The sequence below is a fragment of the Periplaneta americana genome, chromosome 3 (genome assembly GCF_040183065.1).
Source record: "Periplaneta americana isolate PAMFEO1 chromosome 3, P.americana_PAMFEO1_priV1, whole genome shotgun sequence".
NCBI lineage: Eukaryota > Metazoa > Arthropoda > Insecta > Blattodea > Blattidae > Periplaneta > Periplaneta americana.
Window position 1 is genome coordinate 68979664 of NC_091119.1, and position 25122 is coordinate 69004785.

Genomic DNA, 25122 nt, shown 5'->3' on the forward strand with positions numbered 1-25122 from the left:
TCTTTCTGGAATTCTCTCATATTATCTTGGTAATAAGGATTAGTATGATCTAATATTAAAATTTATTTTTTCTGGTAACATGAAATTCATTGCTTTAATTAAAGAGATTACGTTTCACGAGACCTAACCTAAAAATGTAGTGTGATCACGTGAAATGATTAGCACGAATTCCGAAAACAAAACACCACTTTAAAATGTATAACTTACTTTTTCTTTCTTTGAGAAGTCGCTACCATGCTATTTCCTCTCTTGGACATTTTAATAAAAATCTAAACACGCAAGAATTTAATTAAAATGTCAATATATTTACATGCATGTTTCATACCAAGTAGGTCTATAAGCTATTTCTTATTTAATTATACCTATCTGAATACACTCGGGAGGAAATTAAACTTAGAATAAATATGGGAAATGCGTGTTATTATTCGGTTGAGTACACCTTCATTTCATTCATATGTTACATAGGCATAGCAGTTGATAAATTGTCGTAAAATAACCCATTAAAAACATCAAAGATGTTACTAGTCAGCGATTTATGCAAGGAAGGGGGAAAGATATGTTGCTCCAAGATATTCGAATTTTTCCACCCCTTCGAAGGATAAATCTCCAATTTTTATATTTCCATCGTACAATATTCTGGTCACGAGACAATCATATACTTTGAATTTCCGGGATTTACTTTCAAACGTATCGCTTTACTTGCTTCAAGTAAAATTTCCGTGTTTTCCCTAATCGTTTGTCGATTTTCTCCTAACATATTCACGTCATCCACATAGGCAAGAAGCTAATGTAACCCTTTCAATTCCAAACCCTCTCCGTTATCCTGAACTTTCCTAATGACATTCTAGAGCGAAGTTAAAAAGTAGAGGTGATAGTGCATCTCCTTGCTTTAGTCCGCAGTGAATTGGAAAAGAATCAGAGAGAAACTGGCCTATACGGACACTGCTGTAAGAGTCACTGAGACACATTTTTAATTGATCGAACAAGTTTCTTGGAAATACCAAATTCAATAAGAATGTTATATAAAATTTATCTCTTTACCGATTCATATGCATTTTTGAAATCTATGAATAACTGATGTACTGTACCCTTAACTCCCATTTTTTTTTCTAATATTTATTGAATACAAAAAATCTGATCAATAGTCGATCTATTACGCCTAAAACCGCACTGATGATCCCAACAGCAATAATATTAATAATAATAATAATAATAATAATAATAATAATAATAATAATAATAATAATAATAATAATAATGGCTAACAACCCATCACCGTAAAAAACAGCTTGTTACGAAACTATACAATAAGCCTTTAATAATGACATCAGTAAAAAATAACTTATGTCAAAAATGCGTCACAGCTCAGTAATTAGGCCACGTAGACCATAAGTTACTTACCTCAAAGTGTTTGAGTCGGTTGAATTATGGGCCTCTCTGTATACTGTATACTACAATTTCGTTTCTAAGTAAATTTAGTGAAGAGGGAATTAATCCTGGCAAGGATAAACAATATATGAACATACACTGCTATGTTTTGGCAGTGGGGATGGAAGTCCTACGTTCTCTCTTCAAAGTGTGTCATTGTCATTCGTGAACAAAAGGAAATTGACTTTCAGTTGTTTTGTATTTAAAATCTAATCTAGAAAGAGGAAGAGAGAACAATTTCCTGTAACCTAGCAACAGGTCCTGAAAGGATTTTATTTTAATCTAAATTCAGGAAGTATGATCCACATAATTTAGTAGGCCTATCAAGCATCCTCAACAGCAGATTACCTAGTCCTTTTCAGTATTACCCGTGGTGTATAGCCTATCATATGGAGTGAATCTGCATAGCATGAGAATGAAGATACTGTCCATTAATAGATTAATAGTTGAACGTCGGCAGCGGAAAATGGGAGTACCATGAGAGAAGCTGCTCCAAATAGTCCTCGTCCATGTGAACTCGCAAGAATTGAACCCTAGTCTCCAATGACGTTTGGGTAATAGAACATCCCAGTTCCTGGCGGTTTGATGTCACATTGTACCTATCAAGGCCTGGTCACTGAGGATGTGATGCCATGCAATTCAACTGAGCCACCTGGTCCGTGGATATTCCTGGCATTCACCTGCACCTCTCGAGCGTCTAACAAGGGAAACCTGAGGTCGCGCAACTATCTCAGTCCAGAGACGTAAGAACGTGAACAATGCACGCTATGGTTTGCATGCAATGCCGTCGACAGTGGCGCCTCTCCGCGTCGACTCGGGCGGATCGATCTTCTGGTCTATCGCGCCCAAATTAGCAATCTCGTAATTGTCCCTAATTTAAACTTGTGACACAAGAGACTCGAGCGGTGTGTGATTTTACCATGCATCGTTTCGCATAAACGCGCAGCGATATCCAGGCAAGGAATTATTTCCTTTCTACAAGGCAACCCCGCCATCGTGTCGTTCGCCATTAACAGCTGATCAGCGTTTCCCCGTAGTGCAGTCCATTTTTCAGTTACGAACGACACAGGCGGACTACGTTTTGCAGACATTACAGTAGAACCCCGATTATCCGTCACTCTATTAACCGATTGACGGATTATTCGACTGTCTCTCGCTTTTCTCTCTCTCTCTCTCTCTCTCTCTTTTCTTACAGAAACATATCACGTACTACTTTAAGTTATATTAGTACGTATTTTTTCTCGAGAGTGTTATTACATGCCAGTAAGGTCTACTCAACTTCTGTATAAAATGTACTCCAAAATGTCAAAAGAAAACGTGTTGTGCTAAGTATCGAAAAAAGTGCAAATAATTGAGTAGTTTGGGGAAAGAGAAACTGTGACTCATCTCGCATCAGAATACGAGACTGGTGTTACAACTGTGCGCGATTTAATAAAAAATCAAGGATGAACTGTATGAAGTATGTAAATTTACAGTTTCAGACCTCTACTATTCTTATCCTTACGCTGACAGGCATTGCAAGGAGTTTCCTTGCCCCTTAAAAACCAATCGTTGACAACCAAACTCGAATGAGTGAAATTGCAAGTTAAACGCAAGATCACGCAGAAAAGTACAAAAGTACAAGTATTATTAACTTAATTTACGAAAATACTTTATAATACGGATTATTCGATTTTTTCGATTAACCGTTCAGTTCACCGCCTTCATTACCATGGATAATAGAGTTTTTACTGTACTTTAAAAGAGTTCAATGCAGGATGCATACATTTCCCCCATGAACTGTTTGTTTAAATATGTGTCATTTTGTTTTTCGTTTTGTATGCATAGCCAGAAGGGGAATAAAATCAAGAACCGCAACTTCAGAAATCTTCCTACACAGATTAAATTTCCGACTAAAATTAAATAAAAATTCTGCTGTATAATGTAGATCAGCACAAAGCCCAGTCAGTTCACTGCTTAACACCATCCGAATACACAAGTTAACAAGCGTTGTTATTAACACCTTAAAATTGTAACTAATTTTATTGGTATACAAATGAAGTTAGGTCTTAACTGCAGACGTGTTGGAAAAAAGAAACTTTCAAAAAAAGAGAGAAAGGGAGAGAGAAAGAAAGAAAGAAAGAAAGAGAGAGAGAGAAAGAGAGAAAGAGAAAGAAAGAAAAAGAGAAAGAAAGAAAGAAAGAAAAAAGAAAGAAAGGAAGAAAGAAAGGAAGGAAGAAAGAAAGAGAGAGAGAAAGAGAGAAAGAAAGAAAGAATAAATAAAAAATAATTAATAAAAAGGAGATGTGAAACAATGAAAAAATATGAGAAATAATTAAATTGGGGAAATAAGAAAGAGAAACTGAACGTAAGGAAAACGAAAGGAAGGGGCACGAAAGAAATGAGATGTAGGGAATATAACGGAAATAACACAAAGTAAAGAAAAAAGACAAAAATCGGGAATGAAAAGAGAAGAAAAATTAAGAAAAGAAATAGAAAATGAAGGAAAGAAATGAGGGAAATATAGAAATAACTAAAAAATGAAGAAAACAGCTTGAAGAATAAGAGCGTTAAAGAATAAAGAACGACGAAATTGAAGAACAAAATAAATTTGGAGAAAATAATGTGACAAAGAATTAGAATGTAAAGAAATATATTAAAGAGACGAAGAAAAGAAAGGAAAGGGGAATAAAAAAGACGGGAAACGACAGGAAAAGAAATGTAAGATAAGAAATTCCTATGTTACATTGCAGCATCTTTCACAAATTAGATTTATTTTAATTAATTAGGTTCATTTCAAACTAACTTCCCTTTAATTTACGAGTAGGATGTCACCTTTACTTAGAACGCTTCTTTTAATTTAGGTTTCCATTAGAGTTGAACGACGATCGAGAAAGCAAGACTAACAGCGACCGCAAAGCCGAAAACCCGCACGACAATATTGACTACATCGCATTGCTGACGTGAAGATGCTTGTGAGCGTTTCAAGACTTCGGGAATTGTCGAGTATCCAACGTGAAAGTAGCTTTGAATCTTCACAGTTGTTTATACTCACAGACCAGACTGAACTTTTTGCTGTTTTGGCAACTGTTATTATATGTATAATCAAATAGCCTATTTGAAACATCATCTCTACCTTTCAGTGTATAATAATCCGTTCCCCAATCTTTATTTAATTACTAGGCCCTTATTAAAAGGCTAGGATTTTTCTTTTCGTATATTTGAGATCAAGTTTACAATCTCAAGTAAAAAATAGTAATATGCGTTACAAGAGCAGTATGTTGAAGTTTTCATGTTCGAGGAAAAGTTTGAAAAAGCGAAACGTAGTTGAGCTTTTTTAATTTCCAAGAATTGAAAGAAAACGTACCGCTCGTGTATCGTACATTATTTTGTGCGAAGATCGTTTATAACATACCTGAAAGAGGAATTTCTAATTAGTTGCAATGAAATCTCCATCTTGGTTTCTGTTCAATGATGGCAATTTTGGAAAACAAAAATATGTATCTTCAACATTGTTGCTTTAAAATGTTTTCTGTGTTTACTATACTCCAGCAGGCCGTGATATACGTCTGTCTTTTTTTCCCCCTCCCGTCTATAAATGCGAACTTAAAACAAACAGCTTCCTTAATGTTACATGCATCACGAAATGCAGTAACTTTAGTGGAGTTGTAGAGTTTACTTAATTTTTGCAAATATTTAAAAACAATAATTTAGGTGAAATTGCAGTGGTAAGTTTCCAATTTATAATTATTACTATATTGAACGTCTCTAAAAATAATATGTTAAAAGCCTAAAGCAGTAAAATGAATATGTCACTTAAGCGGTAAGAAGAGGGAAATTGTTATGTGTGTTCGGTTGGGAATACTGTATGTGGAATTTTAGACTTACCGCGGGTTGGTTTTGTGCGGAAAACAAGCAAATACGCACGATCTCGCACAAAAAAATATTAACGCTTTATTTAGTGTTATGTTTTATGTTCCTTAAAAATGCAAATTTATTTGAGATTTGTTTTTTTTTTTCTATTTATATAACCTTGGGTAATATCTGATAAAATAGAACCAGAACATTTTGATAACTATGATATTGTTTTGTTTTGTCTTTTTGTCTCAAACATTTCTAATGTTATTTATTTCAATGATATATGTTATTCAAAGTTACGAAATCTTTCCACGCCGGCCAAATGCTAGTTCGAGAATGATGAGCGAGACTCGAAGCGCACGAGAGTTACGAGACGAGACTCGAAAGATAACTGCAACGAACATAGTCAGCGAGAGCGGCAGTTAGTTTAGCTCATCTCTAGTTTCCATATCTATTATTATTATTATTATTATTATTATTATTATTATTATTAATTGTAATTAGACCTATACCTCGTATGAGTGTAATTAGTTGCCACTGCCATGAGATGTTTGCTCATTTGCAGTGTGAATGAATTTAATAGTACCTACATACATACACACGCACATACAATGTGCAGATTATTGGCCCCATACTGCGTTGTGCAGGGTTCGCTGCCCTTGAGAAGTGATTGAAAATAATTGTGCAAGTACTTCGCAGCACTTGCATTCACCACGCAGGAGTCCAGAAATAAATTTTCCAGTTCGGCACGTGTTCGTGAAATGTTCTTATAAGCGAATTTTAACAACTTCTCAAGGATATGGAATGTATTTCCGTTTCTGAAGTGCTCTTTAGAAGCGCCATATATGGGCTGTAACCATTATATTTAATATTGGTTCATGTTCGCAAAATCCTTTAGGAAGTGACTCACAGATACTCATTCTGTTATGCTTTGCTTCCTTCGGAAAGCGTAGTACAGCAGTCACAGGAAAAGTGAAGCGAGATTCAATTAACTAAGATCGTTCAGAGAGGGAAAGAAAAAAAATGATGCTTAATAAGGGGAAGAGATTTAGGTAGGACGTCTCTCTAAATACAGAATACGCGACGTTCCGAAATCTGAATCTACATTCGTCTCAAAGTGGAAAGGAGAGAGAAGGAAAGAGGATCATACTTATAAACGGCTAGATCCATTTCATTGACCACAAATGGGAACAGAAGGCAAGAAAATATTGTCAGTCATAACCAGGGAGCGCATTTTCGTTCCCAGACAAGTTAGGAAAGTTAACGGTTAGTATATCCTGGAATTTTAGGGTTGAAACTCTGACCCTAAGGTGCTTACGTCAGGACGCTACGAAATGTATAATCTAGTTCGGTAAATAATAATAATAATAATAATAATAATAATAATAATAATAATAATAATAATAATAATAATAATAATAATAATAATAATGGAGAATGGCAACTGTACGTGCTACTAAATTGAAATGATATATGCAGCTGATTTTTAACCATACAAACGCACTAACATTGCGAAACTAGCTCTGTACAAAATATTAGTGCTAGGCCTACATATGACAGGATATATAATTAGATCGATAATAATACTGAACTAGTATATATAATATGTGTTGTAGAACATAATAGTAAACATGATATACATTAACTATAATACTCTATATATAATATATACAGTTAATTAATTTAACGAAATCAACTCCGTTACGGTGAACAAAAACATGTATATATTCTGAGATTATGAAATTCATATATTTTACTATAACTGCCAGTAAAAATTTGTTTAAGCTAAGAAAATGTTCTTCCTAAGTCACCTGACGTTACAGGGACACAATAACAAAAATCAATATAGAAATTAGTAATATTTACATTTTACACAATATACACAAATAATTAATTTATCAAAACCTATCCTGTTGCAGTGAACGAAAATATATTATATTCTGAGGTTATGAAATGCAAATCTTTTACGAATATCACATAAAATTTGTTTAAACTAAGAGAATGTTCTTTCCACGCCATATGACGTTACAGGGACATTTTATAATACATTACATAATTGTTATTTAATGACCCCATGCGTATCTGCTTATACATCCACGTGACGTAATAAATGTAGCTACCAGAAGAAACTATTCGATCCTCTGTACATTTGGGAACAGAAATGTGCTGTCTGGTCATAACAAAATGACTAACGGTTCGAGGAAACAAAGTTATTTTATGCGATGCTCAGTTTAAAAGTGACGAAGATAAAAAATTAATTGAAAATCGGTATTACTATTTTATTTAGAAAAACGCTTCACTTTCTTTCAACAGAGAAGTTAATATCGGATTGATGCCAGAGGATTATTAGTTTGAAGCTGTGAGCAAGAACCGTGAACTTTGCCACTCCTTCATCCTTCCTCTAAACTCGTCTTCTCGTTATATTTAAACTGAAGTACCTAGGGAAGCCAACACATCTCAAAGTTTTAAACATAAAAAAGAATTACCACTACATAATATTAACATATTACCACAAAAATAAAACGAAGTACTCGTCAAATTACTACAGCCTACTTATTCTCAGTAAAATAGCTTCGTAATTCGATAATTGTGATTTGTAAAGATACGCATTTCCTAGTAAAATACTGCTATAAAATATTTTAATAAATAGGTATCATCTCGTTATATTTAAACTGAAGTACCTAGGGAAGCCAACACATCTCAAAGTTTTAAACATAAAAAAGAATTACCACTACATAATATTAACATATTACCACAAAAATAAAACTAAGTACTCGTCAAATTACTACAGCCTACTTATTCTCAGTAAAATAGCTTCGTAATTCGATAATTGTGATTTGTAAAGATACGCATTTCCTAGTAAAATACTGCTATAAAATATTTTAATAAATAGGTATCAAAAGCTTTGATAATTTAGTACGGTATTTTATTATTAGAATTTCATACCTCCAACCAGTAAAACAGCGTTGGAAAAAATTTGTGAAATTACTTTGTGGTTTTTGACAAAGACAGTATTTTACTGGGAGTGCGAAATGCTCTCCTAACTGTACAGTAATATCGAATCTAGTCTGAGGCATAGCTCTAATTTCGGTCCAAGACTATACAATTCTTTTATTAAGAATTAATTACCCTCAATTAACATTAATGAATGATTTTAGATTTAAAAATTATTTTTGCAAACTTTTATCTAATATAAAAATGAACTTTCGAGAATATTTCCTGCATTTTTACATTATAATTAATTTGATTTCATTTTGTAACGTACGCTGTTTTATGTTTGTATTATGTTAATGTGTTTTATATATATATATATATATATATATATATATATATAATTTTTAATTTTACGTTTCCAAGAACACTCCCGAGCACAAGTCTTGGCTTTTCTGGGAGAAACTATTTATAAATTACGTAATTTTAAATTTTGTGTAAAGGAACTCAAATTTATTATTATTATTATTATTATTATTATTATTATTATTATTATTATTATTAACATCTGTGGAGTAATGGTTAGCGTGTCTGACCGTGAAACAAGGTGGCCCAAGTTCGAATCCCAGTCGGGGCATGTTACCTGGTTGAGGTTTTTTACAGGGGTTTCCCTCAACCCAATATGAGCAAATGCTGGGTAACTATCGGTGCTGGACCCCGAACTCATTTCACCGGCATTATCAGCTTCATTTCATTCAGACGCTAAATAACCTGAGATATTGATAAAGCGTCGCAAAATAACCTACTAAAAATATTATTATTATTATTATTATTATTACATTATTTGTAACTTATGTAGTTAAAATAAATGTATGTGTAAAATGTTTACAAAAAAATAACAATAATAAAAAATAAAGTGAAAACAGATCTTGGGAATCAAATATTCATATGAATGAGGTCTCGCCCATCTCATTGAATATTACACGACTAGTCTTAACTAGTTAGTTATATTATTACTAATAAATACGAGAAAAATTCGTACCGGCACCGGGAATCGAACCCAGGACCTCTCAGCTCTGCGCGCTGAGCGCTCTTTACCAACTGAGCCATGCCGGGACACTGTTAGCAGTTTTCATTAAACTGATGAATACGGCCACAAAGTCATTTAATATGCGCTCCTGCATACATATGACGTGTATCGTCTCAAATGCAGGTAGTAAGGCCGTAAAACAGTACTACGAGAGGGTTTCGGCCGGTGCCGTGGATCGTGTCCCGGCATGGCTCAGTTGGTAAAGAGCGCTCAGCGTGCAGAGCTGAGAGGTCCTGGGTTCGATTCCCGGTGCCGGTACGAATTTTTCTCGTATTTAATAGTAATAAGATCTTGGGAAATTATGTACAGTAATTATGGGTCATTAAATTACTTGAACTCCTCATAATAAGTACAATACTTATTTTAATTATTAAAATACATTATTTCAGATAAAGATTAAAAAAATTACCTATAAGCACATTTTTACATAACATTCCACTTTCTAAGTCAAACAATTCCCCTATCCTGACTTTGCTGCATTAGCTCATCCTAACGATTTACAAACAATAAGAATGAAGACTGTCATTCTCAACAACGTTAAACATTTTTTCCCCACTTGTTGATGGAGAAATCTATGGAATTTGATATCCGTGCCAACTACCTTCAGAAACTTGGCTTGTAACAAAATAAATGTTTAGCAAGATTCTACAAACTGTATTGTATTTGAATCACATTTAAATAAGTTTACCTAACGTGAGGCAGGTCTTAGAAAGTAACATAAAACCACAATAGTTAGAAGGACAAAGATTTTTATAGACTTTTATAGTTCAGACGAAATAAACTTAGTAAAATTTGAAATTAAAATTATACAAATCATGTAGGCTAATTTAGGTACAAATACCTCTGAAAATATTCCATCAATTGGTATAAAATCTTAATAGCGGAAAAGAAACCATTAAATGAGATTTCAATCACGATAGAAAAAAAGTAATGTGTTTTACTGGTCAAATCTATATTTTTGTACTTTTGCATTTAATGGCATTAATTATTTATCAACTTTATTACTTTCCTGATGCAACAGTTTGTTTCGTTCTAAACAAAATAATGGACTTCACCTCTAGCAATCGGAAAAAGCCCAAAATAACCGTTATTTTTTCCACAATTGTGGAAGATTAAAAAATAATAGCTATAATGCTTCTTGAGAAAATGTACCTTCTTTCAAAAATAGTTTTGAGAGAAAACTTTGAAGAAATCATTTACATTACAGCGTCTTACACAAGCTTTCTTAAGAAAGCAAAAATTATTTTCAAAGCTCAGAATATATACAGTCTCTACGTATATCAACCAGTTCAGAATATAATTCTTTACACAACTGCATGCAAATAAACAAGTCTTTTAATGTTCTGGATAATTTAATGGACATGTTGTTGCCGAGCAATGTTATATTCTTAGTTTGATCAAAGATTTTGGGGAATATAATATCGCGGTCTGCAGTGTTTCAACTGGATCAATTTTATATATCTATAACAAAAATCAATGAGAAAATAGTTACAGCCTGTTCCGAATGTAATATGTCGTCCAATAAATCGTATGTTTCAATTATGTTTATGAAGCAACATTTGTTGCACTATATTTGCATTCTTCCCGAATACATTTCCGCACATGCTAGACATCTGGGAGTTTAGTAGGGATGTCGCTATACGGGAGAATGGACAGACTGCATGTCATTTGAACAGAATGCAGAAAACTTGACGTTCCTTAAAAGTACTGAAACGTAGTTTCCTGTCATCATAATGTTTTATCCACGGTTCGTAGGGTGAGAGAACAAAGTCATAGAATTAGTTCTTCAGGATTGGAAAATAAATGAGAAAGTGAAATATACCCTGGACCAAATGTGTCTATTAGAGATGAACAACGATCGAGAAAGCGAGATTAACAGCGCCCGCAAAGCCGAAAACCCGCAAGACAATGTTGTATTACGTTGCGTCCTTGACGTAAAGACTAGTTGCGAGTGTTCCGGGACTCGATATTGATGACTCCCGAAGTCAAGCAGCCTTGAGTCGCCCCAGTTGTTTATACCTGACTGGACTTTTATCTACATTGACAACTGTTATATATGTATAAACATGGACTTTTATCTACATTGACAACTGTTATATATGTATAAACAATCAAATAGCCTATTTGAAACATCTCTATCTTTCAGCGCATAATAATCCGTTCCCCAGTTTTTATTTAATTACATAACATGTTTAAGATCAAGTGTACAATCTCATGTTAAAAGATATTAAGGTTATGTTTTAGAAGTGCAAATTTATTTCAGAATTGTTTTTTTATTTCTATAACCATAGGTAATATAATATAATGTATTAGAACCAGAACTTTTTTTTTAATTTATTGATTATGCCCCAACGAGTATAACTCATATGTAGGGGCTATACAAGAACACATACATATGTTATACAATATAATTGAAAAGTCATGAAGCTGCAGTCTGAGAAAAACAAACAATAACACAAGAATTTATGAAAGAAAGGTACTGTTCTGTTTTGTCTTTTTGTCTCACTTAAACATTTATAATGTTACTTATTTCAATGATGTATGTTATTCAAAGTTACGAAATTTTTCCACTCCGACCAAATGCTATGTCGAGAATGACGAGTCGAGACTCGAAAGACAAATGCAACGGACACAGCGAGCGAGAGCGGCAGTTAGTTTTGTTCATCTCTAGTGTCTATGCATTGTACTAAATAAGTAAACAGGAATCTTTTAGTAACCAATTGATTTCTACACTTTATCAGTAGTCGAAAGAAGTCCAATTTACTACTTTCGAAAGAAAAAATTCAATATTAAAACGTCTTTGTCGCTGCGAAACATTACTGCAAAAAGATGAACTGCTTGTAATATTTCTCGCAAACGAAGGATACAGAACTGTGCGGCTAGAAAGAAGAGATGCCCGCGTTACCATGGTGACAGCATGTGTATGTATCTGCAATGCACCATACGGACGGTCCCAGCGGCAGCCGAGGTAATGAACGTCGAGTATGGAAACTTTCATTAACTCGCCTCGCGTTACAGTGTGTGCTCTCCAGGCATGCAATTACATTTTTGTGTTGACCGCGAAATAGAAAATTATTTCCCCTATCACTTCCAATCAAGTCTGTGTGCTTTGCGTTATTTACTTCTCTCAACAGGGATCTTCAAACCGTTCGTGTACTTACCTTTCGTCAGCCGTGGCGTAAGCTCTATGTTGTCCTAGAAGCTAAGTTTGTGTCAAATCACGAGAGCAACACTATGTGTCGATTTCTAAAGCGACGTCTAGACCACGGCCTGCTGGGTAACTTTCGGTGCTGGACCCCGGACTCATTTCACCGGCATTATAACCTTCATTTCATTCAGACGCTAAATAACCTAGATGTTGATACAGCGCAGTAAAATAACCCAATAAAATAAAATAAAATCAAAGACCACGGCCATTGCTTTAAACCCCGTCTGGATTTATAAAACGAGGCCTTTTTCATTTTTCTAAGCCATGGCTCGAAACCACGATCTAAAGCAGAGACCACGGCTGGGTTAGGTTTAAAACCATGACTTCATGTAGGCTATAAAATGTGGAGATAGTAGATCAGCTGGATAATTATAAAGGAAAATTTGTCTCTACGGTTTTAAATTCCCGGATTAGAGTGATGAGAGACAGGAATAATCCTTTGTAACTACATAACGACGATAATTTCAGGCGAATATTTTGATTTTTGAAGGAATCAGCGCAAAATTTAACAAGAATGCTAAATAATAATCTGCAACGAAATGCAAGAGGCGGCAGGTTGACAATTTTTTTACACCTTCTTGTTGCTTTCAGGGAAATAAGATATATTTTATATTAATTATACCTTTATAAGATGATATAACAAAATTCTTTGTCTTTACAGTAGTTTTGGACATTTTATTTAATACTCGAAATTGATGTGGGTCTATAAGAATGAAGAAAACGTGATTTTGTCTTCTTATTTTAAGTTTTATGCTACTGGGGCTTTCCACGTAGTACTAGTCTAGTATATGTGAAAATAGAACCATACTACATTTTAGTTTCAATTCAAAATTTTAATCCACTTAATATTTAGGTTTTAATTCCTTAGAACCGCGTTTTCAGGTCGTTAATGTTGGTAGTAGTTATGAATAAATGGTAAACTACAACATAAACGCTCGATCTGTGCTAATTATTTGGGCAATATCATTCTGGTACCTAAAAATCCGTTCCCTATTAAATACTAAGTAATGCTAGTACTTTAAACGTTTCTGTAAATTAGTAAAAATATAATAATACCTTAGCTGAGAACAAAAGAATGTGACTAACTGCAATTCAATAAAAATATTAATCCCGATGTTTATTTATTTCTAATATCGACTGTTTACAAGAATAAAAATCGATTTTAAGCTGTGTTGCCATATATAAAACCCACGAACCTCGGTTTCTCCTCAAGCCGCGTCTCGACTTCGTTTTAGAAATTGCATAAGGATTCAGACCTCGATCGCGGTTTAAAAGCCGAGGTTTGGAACCACGATTCCGTCCGTGTTTTAGAAATCGACTCTATGTGTTTCTAAAATTGTAACACATATAGAAAGAGAAATCGATCCGGATAAGAACAAAAAACAATAACATGAAAAACAAGAGTCAGATTAAGAACAAATTTCAAGTTTAAGTTTGAATGGAAACAAGAGTCGTACATTCGATTCATGAATAAAAGTTGCTTGGTTTATCGCTATCACTGTGATATTCTGCACTTCTTACATGCCGACCCAGTATTGTGTCGACTGAGGTCAAGAAAAAGGAACCCTGATGTGGAGGTAGGTCAAAACTAATCGAAGACAGCAGCAGCAAAAGTAGCAATAGCGACAGCAGTACGTGTAGTAGCATCAGTAATAACAGCAGAAACAGCATCAATAGAAACTGTATCACTAACGGCAGCTACATAAACTGTTTCAATAACAATGGTAACAGTAGAAACTACACAACGACAACGGCAGAGGTAGAAATTGTATCAATGAAATAGTAGCAGTAGAAATTAATATCTAACAATAATGGCAGTAGAAACCGCATCAATAACAACGGTATCAATACAAACTTCATCAATGATAACGCAGCAGTGGAAACTGCACTAATAATAACGTTAGCAGTAGACACTTCATCAATGCCAACGGTAACAGTTGAAACTGCATTAATAATAACGTTAGCAGTAGAAACTACAATCAATGACAATTGTAACAGTGGAAACTACAATCAATGCCAACGGTAACAGTTGAAACTGCATTAATAATAACGTTAGCAGTAGAAACTACAATCAATGACAATTGTAACAGTGGAAACTACAATCAATGCCAACGGTAACAGTTGAAACTGCATTAATAATAACGTTAGCAGTAGAAACTTCATCAATGACAACGGTAACAGTGGAAACTACAATCAATTACAACGGTAACAGTGGAAACTGCATGAATAATGTTAGCAGTAGAAACTTCATAAATGACAACGGTAACAGTGGAAACTACAATCAATGCCAACGGTAACAGTTGAAACTGCATTAATAATAACGTTAGCAGTAGAAACTTCTTCAATGACAATGGTAACAGTGGAAACTACAATCAATGACAACGGTAACAGTGGAAACTGTATCAATAATGACGTTAGCAGTAGAAACTTCGTAACTTACAACGACAATAGTAGTAATTGTATTGATAGCAACGGGAGCAGTGGAAATGCATCAAGAACAAGAGTAGCAATAGAAACTGAATCACTAAGAGGTAGGAGTAACAACTTTATCAATAACAACTATAACAATACACCGTGTCCCGCTTAGAGGGATCGAGAAATAAATGCTCACCATTTAAAATCAGATGAAGATATCGTTGTGATTTACATCTGACAAGATGCAGAAACTGTCCAAGTTTATGCACCAATGATTTAAAAACAGTTGCATTCTTGCGCATGTCCACTAACTTTTATAGTCGTTACAAAAACAAGCGTGGCGTCATTCAATAGAACATTCCGTCATTGGACCATTCTTCTTCATCGAGGCGACAGTCACAGGGAATGTATATCTGGACATGTTGCAGAACTTTTGTTGTTGATCAACTCCTCTCAGAATCGGTTTTTCAGCAATATGGGGCTCCATCCCATTACTATGGAGCAGTGCGTGGCTTCTTGAATGCAAACTTTCCCAATAGGTTGATCGGAAGAGGAAAACCCTTGCCTGGCCACCTAGGTCAACCGACTTAACGCCCATTGACCTTCCTCTGGGGCTTTGTGACAAGTGTTATGTACCAACGTGATACAGTTGACACTTTGGAAAAACTGAGACAACGCATTATAAATGCAGCTGCGCTAATCACTCCACAAATGTTATGGAACACTTGACAGAAGGTTGAGTACCTTTTAGATGTCTTCAGGGTAGTTCGAGGCGCACACATCGAGTTGCACTGACCATTCTCCGAAACTCGGAGAGTTTTCACATCAACTTGTACAAAAAGTTATATTATAAAACTATTATTTATACTTTAAATTAGCACTTATTTCTCGATCCCTCTAAGCGGGACACGGTGTATAAGGTGCACCAGTAACAAATACAGCAACATAAAATGCATCTGTAACAACTATAGCAATAGAAACTACATCAGTGACAATCGCAGCAATAGAAACTGAATCAGTGACAACTACAGTAATAGAAATTGTATCTACAAAATGCTAGAAACAGTAATTGCATTTATAACAATATGATACTAGCAATTGTAAATTTATCTATGACAAGGATAGCAATAATAATTCTATCTATAACAAAAATAGCAGTAGTAATTGTATATACAAATAGAAGGATAACAACAAACTGGATCAATAACAAGGGTAGTAGTAGAATCCGTATCAATAGCAAACTCAACTAGGATATTTACATCGATGGAATTACCTGAGAAGGAAAGTAAAAGTGTGTATTTGTTGAAGGGGAGAATTACGTAGATCTTTAAGAAGGACCCTGTCTCTTAATAAGAGGGCTTAAAAAAATTATCGGCCATAAATCACTCACTTCAAAGTTAAACTCCTAGGGTAGCACAATGAGCCTATATTCCACATGGGCTTCCCCTCATCCGCCACCTGTATTATATCTATCCATTAATAATAACACTAAAATTAGTAACATAAAAGTAGTAGTAGCAACAGAAGACGTAGAAGTAGTAGTAACAGTAGAAGCAGCACTTCCGATATTTGATATAAGAAGCAGAAATGAAAATACCTAAGATGCTTCATACACGAATGCTATTATTCAAGTTGTTGGAAAGAAACTGCAATTCTATAGTAAATTCCTTCTTTCACTTACAGAGAATATTCAAAGATGACGAGGTAACTACGTCCTAATGAGTAAATGGTAGAATAGAAACGACGGGGGAAAGAGTTCTACGAGAAAATATGTCACACAGCAAACTTTCCGCCAAAAATATCACAAAGTCACTCCAAATCGAGCATGACCATCCTACATGAGAAACGAAAAAGTACAAGAAAGCTCCTGAAACGTATTTATATGCAAAATATGGGCCTATAAAAATGTTCTATCATTCTAATGGATTTAAGTTGATCATCATTATTGTCTCTTCGACTTAGAAACATGTGTATAGAAAACAAGAGTAGTCTATTTTTGACTTTCATTCATTTCATCATAGTTGGCAAGATCTATCCTCCACATACCACTTTACAATACCCAGTGGCACGCTTCGCTGTTATCCCCGTCCCATTCCCATCAAGTAGCCCCTGGGAGCTTGTATGACGGCTCATTGCACATAATTCACGTGGCAATGAAAATGCAGTAAAACGGTTGAGAGAAGCTTGTTTAAAGTTTGACTTCTTCACTTTACTGGTTTATATTATACTCGTACTTGGTTTATTTCTAGTGTTGCGATGCGAAAATTTCCTGAGAAGTTTTTTTTTTTTTATATATATACATTCTTCCAGAAAATTCTGATTGTCCAATTACCATTTACATTTGATTTCTTCGCTATTTTTACTTCAATTCCAATCATAAGAAGAAAAAATTCTTATGGTTCCTAATTACCCAGAAAATTTCATTTGGTGCAATCTACAGAGCGATCCAAAAGTCGCGCACATCTTAATAATATGTTCACATATATTTATAAAGATGAATTTATTACGTTTACTTACATCAGTTTTCACATGAGTTACATCATTTTTCACAACATATATTGAAAATGGCAGCCCCATTCAGTAATGCATGTACGAACTCTTTTTACCATGTTCGCTGCCACTTTTTCGAGCACGCGTACATTGATGTTAATCTCCGTTATGTTCCTCTTTAGTTCCTCCAGAGCGTGCGGCCTGTTTTTGTATACCCTTCCTTTAAGTTAACCCCACAGGAAAAAATCTGGGGACGTCAAATCGGGGGAACGTGGGGGCCATAATGATACGCTCACCAAACAACTGCATGATTTCACTAGATGTGTGACATGTGGCAATGTCCTGCTGGAACCAACAATCACGTTCATCATTGTCAAGAAGCGCTGATCCACATTCCCTAAAACGGGCGATTAATTTCGTTATGGTCGAATTGTTAGGCATTGCCACATCCGGATAATTCTTACGAAATTCGTCTACAACGCGTGCGTAATAACTACTGGAAAAATAATGTTCATTGTTAGGCACTGCCACATCCGGATAATTCTTACGAAATTCGTCTACAACGCGTGCGTAATAACTACTGGAAAAATAATGTTCAACAATGAAAACTCGTTGATCTTGGGAAAACGACATGTTTGCCGAGCAAAAAATAAAGGACTACTGCAAGCGTCAGTGTATACATACACATCACAATGACGTCAAGGTTTGTTGCTGATGATAGCGGTTGCCGATAGCACTTTCCAACTGCACTACTCAATATAGACACTGTATAATTTGGGAAGAATGAATGCAAAACTATCGAAATCTACATTCTATATTATTTACAGTAGTTTCATTTCCTATTTTAGGTTCCGTAAACTCTCCGACCAATTAAGTCCTATTACGTGCATCCGCGAAACAGACTTGACTTTACGTAACACACTCAACATAAACTACAGTTGAAATAAATCTGTATAACAATGTAATCCAGCAGAAGAAAGAGGAACGTAATGTTGTCAAACTATAAATAACTACACCGATTTTAATGCAGAGGAAAAATTCCCTCCTTATTTCAATAAAATGTGCACTCTACTCAAGTAAATAAAAATAATGAATGCACGAAGAAACACATTCCTGGAATATTTTCCTCTTCCATGACATTGAAATTTTAACAGCTGATTTTAAAATGTTGATATTGAAGTAATATTTCCCATTTTCGGCTAACAGATGGTGACTGAATAAAAGAACCAAATGGCTATCTCAATTTAATATGACCAAAAAGCAGGACGTTTTCCTTTTACATCTCATCGATTCAAATTGTGAGTAGACCTACAAATGATAAACCAATGAAACAATCAATTCTCTCAGTGTGAAGTGCAACAAAGAAGTTTACTTTTACGAAATGTGAATTCAATAATAATTGTGCAATTAATTAAATTGTATTACACGCTATCAATTCAATAATCACGTTCTTCAGGAATAATAATGTTAAATTATGCATTAATTTCACTGTTCATTCATTTGCTTTTGTCAATCAGTTGTAATTAGTTGGGGAAGTTAATATTAAGTGGATCAGTTTATACAGAGACTTCGCCAGAAAAGTGATTTCGTTTTGTGTTGCGTAGTACAACATGTAAGAAGGGTGAAGAGACATCGCGGTTAGAACATTCGTATACAGATGACTTCCATTCAGTACAGTTCAGTTGGAAAAGAGAATTTTTATTTACGATACGTAGCCTATATTACGCAGAAATAGTACAAAACGTGTCATGCTACATTTTCGTAGAAATATTCTAGCGTTCAACAACCATCTGATTCAATAATCCAGAATTCAGTGAAAAATTGTTAATAAAAAGGAACATAAACAGTGTTCTATGACATAGGATAGGCTATAAGCTAGAATTGTTTTCTTCTTGTAAGGTTCAGTTCTATTGATAGAGATGAAATCCAGCGTGTGTCTAGAAATCTTTTCGAAAGATTTGAAATGTAGGCTACATTGGAGAGGATTGTCGACAGCTTCAGTATTTATTATTGCATAAGGTAAGCCAATAAACTACATATGCAATGGTCGAGAGCTTGTAATGCCAAAATCTGGCGTGTTGAATCACCGCCATGCGGACTGCTGCTTGCCCATGTCACTTTTCGAACGGTACCGTACTAAGCGAAAACTCTTTCCAAGCGTGTAGGCCTATCATTATTTATAGATAAATATTTTCACTCGTTTCATGAATGATACTAGGTTAGAAAAAGAAATTATCTTAATATGGTGAACTCAAAACCACTATAAACCTCTCTAATAAATTATACACATAAAATACTAACAAGCAAACATTCTCATGGGCGCAGACAAGAAAAGTTAAATTTTTTTCCCACCATGTTAATAATGTCAAACGAAGTGCTTATGCAAATTTTGGCCACTCGACCGCAATTATGACACCTTCCAGAAAGTGATTTTCCTTGGGTTCGTTTACAGAAAGAAAGCATTATTTCATGGAAAGATTTATTGAAACAGACACAGCAATTGTTGCGCTATTTTTCAACATATCCTCCACTGGAATTGAGACATTTTCGTACCATGGGATCAATTTTTGTATCCCTGTGTCGTAGAAGTCTGGGATCGGAACCAGTGTGTGTCAGCCGTCTGCACGTCTCTGTTGATCCCACGGTATGACAAATGCCTCAATTCTGGTGGGGAATATGTTGAAAAATAGCGCAACCACTGCTGTTTCTGTTCCAATAAATCTTTCCATAAAACTGTGTATTCTTCCTTTAACTACCGCAGGGAAACTTACTTTCTGGAGGGGGGGGCCCCTTGTAATTGCGTTCGTGTGACCAAAATTTGAATAATAACTTGTTTTGACATTATTAACATGATGAAAGAAAAACAATTAACTTTTTTAACTGCCTTCCATGAGAATGTTTGCTTGTAAGTCAATAATCCAATAGAATACAATGTATAGACCTAATTACACGACAGGAAACACAAACTGAAATTCAATCAGCTGATAATTTTACGCCAAAAAAGAACGGGGTCGTTTCCAAACAGGGGCTATAGAATTTGATTCTATGCATTAAGTTTTGTCAGAGTGCTTAGGTTTATTTTGTCACTTATTCCATAACTACTCCATTATCATAAATGGACGGAGTTACGCAATAAGAGATCAAGCGCCAAAAACCTGTTTCGAGATATTGGCCATTGAAATATATGTTTTTTTATAAAACATTTTATGCAAGAAGTATTATAACATTAATACTATTACAAAAAAAAATAGCACAAATAATACCAAAAAAGACTAACCGATTTTTGATAAGAGACCAGCAGTTGAATTAATATTTCAAAGCAAAATAAACAAATGAATTTTATGCAATAAACGAATTTTTGCTTATAAATAGCAGCAAAATTCAAATATCGCATTCTCGATTTTTTCCTAGTTAAATTAGCCTCCCACCAATAGATCTGTGCAAATATTTCATTTTTTCAAATTGTCGGTCGGTCTATTATTGCGTAACTCCGTTCAATTCATACCGACATAATTATCACTCTCCTTATCTTATTTATTCTCCAGAGTTACGACAGATATGAAACAAAGAACTGTGTTGCAATATTCAGGATAATTCGTGAAGGTACAGTGCTGCCAACAGAAAGCAGACAAGAATCTGACAATTACGTCGTCAAGTTGCTCATTATGCCTCGAAAAGGATCCAACACACTGTAGTTGGCTCGACAAGTGTCTCCTCAGAACCGTGCTGTTCATCTAAGTGAATGTTTCTGTTTTATTTGAATTCGAAGTTCTGGCTTGCCAGCTGAACGCACAACTCTCCAGCTTTTATTTCTCCCTTTTTTCTTCTGTCTTGAAACATGAAGGTCGTTTGTAGAAGAAAGTTCTTCTTTTCTCTCGCCTCGTGGTAAACGTAGACACTGATGTCACGATTTTCTCCGGTGTAGTGACATCACTCAGAAAAGCAGAAATTTGTTGTGCATTATATAAGAGTACAATCGATAGCACTGATGTTATTCCCTTCTGCTTCATTATTACTTAGCTAATCTCGTGCTTGTAAGGAAGCTAGGAAGGATAGATCATCGAGCTTTCCACCCAGTAGACCCCAAGAAAAAGAATTACCGGCACAGATACACGCATAGCTCGCCAAGCCGTACAGTTGAGAAGTAAATTTCATACTTATGTAACTCATAACTTTCGGTTCTGCGTTGTGGCATATACTGAGCGAAACGAAAAAAAGTAGACAGAACTTCAGGTATGAATTCGTCATATGTAAAGAAGAAAAAATGGTTATATCAACATGAGTCCGGAAATGCTTGGTTTCTGAAGAAGGCTTGCAAGTGCATTCCAGTACGTTTCTTTCCTGGAATTACTTTGATGCATTTTGTTTACATTTCTATAGATGCACTGTTCAAAATATCCATCTCCTGCCTGAATACAGGCCGTCTCCTCTATATCCGCAACCTGAGGACGCGCCATGCCGTGGTGATTAGGACCCACAATACATGGATAAAATTAATATGTTAAATTAAAATACAAACTTGTAATAAAAATAAATCAAGCAATGAGCGGGAATCGAATACGGGAACCTCCGCTTTGTAGTAAAACATTGTCACTGAACTACAACACTTCGACTACAAACCTTTGTTCGTATATGTTAGCATGTTCCGTGAACATCGTAGACGCCTGGAAAATTATTTGTTGTTAAATTCGTGTATTTGAAAGTTTCGTGAGTTATATCATTATCAAAATTAGAAACAGGTAACAGCAGAACAGGCTTAGGTTTGTTACAGAGTTATGGGAGGGAAAAGAGCAAGTGAAATTATAAAGACAGTATGATGCAAAATGTTGATACACCTATATAATATGCCCGCCATGCAGATGTCTTTACGGTAGTCATTTTATCTTTCCGCGAATGTACAAAGAATGGGTGGTAAAAGATATCGGAAGACAAGCTGGATGTATGAGTATAACATACTTAGTCTGACCCTTATTTGTACAGAAAAAACAGACGGTTGACAACTTTTTCTCACAAATTACGGAGAAGTTTCCCCGACCTTGTCACAAATTGAAATATCTTGCGAGTATTCCCCGTCGGATGATAACATCTTAAATGAAGGCCAGTCAATCAGCAGTTCGCAGATTCAAGTCGTTCGAGTTTTAATTAAATATGGTAACAAGTGCACAGCGAATAATTAGCAAGGAAAGTTAGTGATAACCACTTGTCTATTTCAAAGGAATTCGTCTAGTATAAATATGTGGGTTTAAATCTCATTAACTGCAGGATTCTCTGGATCCGGCAAGGATGGCGTAAGCCCTCGCACAAAACAATATAGGATAATACAGCAGACAAACACGATTCTGTAACCATGAAAGACAAAAGATAAATCCACTGTAATAGAACAAGAATAAAGTCCAGTGTAAATCATACGCACAGTAACAATAATATCGACGCGAAAAGAGTGTACAAATTATTTATTTATTTATTTATTTATTTATTTATTTACTTATTTATTTATTTATTTATCCTGATGTAGTTAAGGCCATCAGGTCTTCTCTTCCACACCACCAGAAACACAAATACAATAATAGAAATAAAAAGAAAAATCACTCCACAAACAAAGTAAAGCCACACAAAAATATACACAGGTTGCAGTCACACAGAGTCACGTGCAGTATAGGCCCACTAAGAAAATATTCAGTATAATATATATTTGGTTTAAATTAAACTAGTTTAACTTTAATTCGTGGTTTAAACCGATCTTCACTTTCTCAACAATCTTTCCCAACTGAAAATATCCTACATCAATGTCGGCTATCCTTTATTATTTATGGAGACAAATTAAGAGCAATCCAACAGTACACCGTGTCCCGCTTAGAGGGATCGAAAAATAAGTTATAATTTCTAATGTAAATAATGGTTTACTAACATACCTTTCTACATAATTTATAAAGCTCTTCGAGTTTCGGAGAATGCTCAATGTAACTCGATGTGTGCGCCTTGAATTGCTCTGCAGACATCTAAACGGTATTCAACCTCCCGCCAAGTGTTCTGTAGCATTTGTGGAGTCACAAGAAAAGCTGCATTTGTAATACGTTGCCTTAGTTCCTCCAAAATGTTAGCAATGCCTTCACAAAGCCTCAGAAAAAAAGTTCAAGGAATCTGATCGGGTGACCTGGGTGGCCATCCGATCTACCTATCGGGGAATTTTTCATCCAAGAGCTCACGCATCCGTTGATGATAATAGGATGGAGCCCCATTCTGCTGAAAAGGCGATCCTGGAGGAAGTTGGTCAACAACAAAGTTCCGCAACATGTCCAATACACATTTCCTGTGACTGTATCCTCTACGAAGAAGAATCTTCAAATGACTCACGGTAACAGATTTTTTTTCTACAAGTCATAGCACGCACTGAACTTTCTGTTGTGGTGTCCACATGGTGTTTACCATAGCGCATTCTCCTACAAAATGGTGCTAGGCTTGTTTTAGTGCCTTAACAACAAAACAAGCGAAAGTTACGCATAAACAAACGAAAGTTACGCATGCAGCTGTTTTCAGACTTTGTTGCACAAACTTGGAGAGTTTCTCTATCTTGCCAGATGTAAATCACAACGATATCTTCATCTGATTTTAAGTGGTGAGTATTTATTACTTGATCCCTCTAAGCAGGACACTCTGTATTTTAATTTTGAGGACCGTTTCTTCCATGTTGAGGATTATGAATCAGCACTAAACATCCACAAATAGGGAACTTTTTCGTCATATGGCCAGTACGGTGCAAGGATATCGCTTGAAACAACGTACAACTTAAGAGAAAAAAAAGTCCTTGCAGGAGACAACAAATCTCAAGTTCCTACCGGGAATCAAACTCGGAATCGTTGCATTTTGTAAATGAAACGCTATAATTCATTTGGCGCATGTTTAGAGTGAGGCAAAAGAAATTCCAGTCGGTCGGAGACAACCAGTCATTTTCCTATTGGCTGGGAGCTGTTAAGCACATTAAACACTCATTGTTTTCAAGATAAAGTGTCGAAATACATTATTATTTAATAACTAGAGTCCTGCGTGCAACATTTTAAATAACAGAAATGGTAAGTATAGTTTGTTGGAAGAAATAGTGACAACGGGGAGGGGAAAATGACTCTCAACAAATTTAACAAGTTCAACTTAATGGGACCGCAATTCTAACAACAGTAATTATTTCGATCAGTCAGACAGTGAGTTATCTCTGTTACTGTTTGTGTTCTCCTCGCAACTCGTGACCTACTGTGATTCCTAAGATATTCATAACGTTTCCTTTACATTGAGAAAACACTTCGTTGAGCTGTCACCGTCTGCTATCTGCCATGATGTATGACTGCGTTATGTTAATGCCGACCACATATCCACAACCGCCACGTAATGACATCCTGTGACTGCGGACTCCACGAGGATGTTGGTAGCCAAGTTCCGTGGAAAATAGGAAGCGCACTCTATCCGTCTGGGAATTCAAAGTTATGTCATTGTAAAGTAGCCAAAATCTGAGATAACTCATATAACAAATTCTATCGATTTTACAGTCTACCGATAACACTTTGCCACACCTGAAAGCGCAGTAGGCACTATTTCTTCTTCCTCGCCTTGGCCCTTCACCCTTCATCTTCTCCTTGTCATTTCATCCTCTCATCCTCGTCTTGTCCCTTCATTCCCCTCCGCCTGGTCCCTTCATTCTCGCCTTATCCCTCCATCCTCGCCTGGTCCCTTC

The 25122-nt window shown here is 35.3% G+C and overlaps 1 protein-coding gene and 2 non-coding genes across 7 annotated transcripts in view; 1 reads left to right on the plus strand and 2 right to left on the minus strand.

Moving 5' to 3' along the window:
* The window catches only part of LOC138696140 (restin homolog), a 921493-nt gene that overhangs the window by 382043 nt on the left and 514328 nt on the right, over positions 1-25122 (minus strand). The gene's annotated exons all lie outside the window — the stretch shown is intronic.
* TRNAC-GCA (transfer RNA cysteine (anticodon GCA)) lies at positions 9236-9312 on the minus strand. Its single transcript has one exon. It is a non-coding gene; the product is annotated as a tRNA-Cys (tRNA).
* Positions 9468-9544, plus strand: TRNAC-GCA (transfer RNA cysteine (anticodon GCA)). The gene has a single exon. It is a non-coding gene; the product is annotated as a tRNA-Cys (tRNA).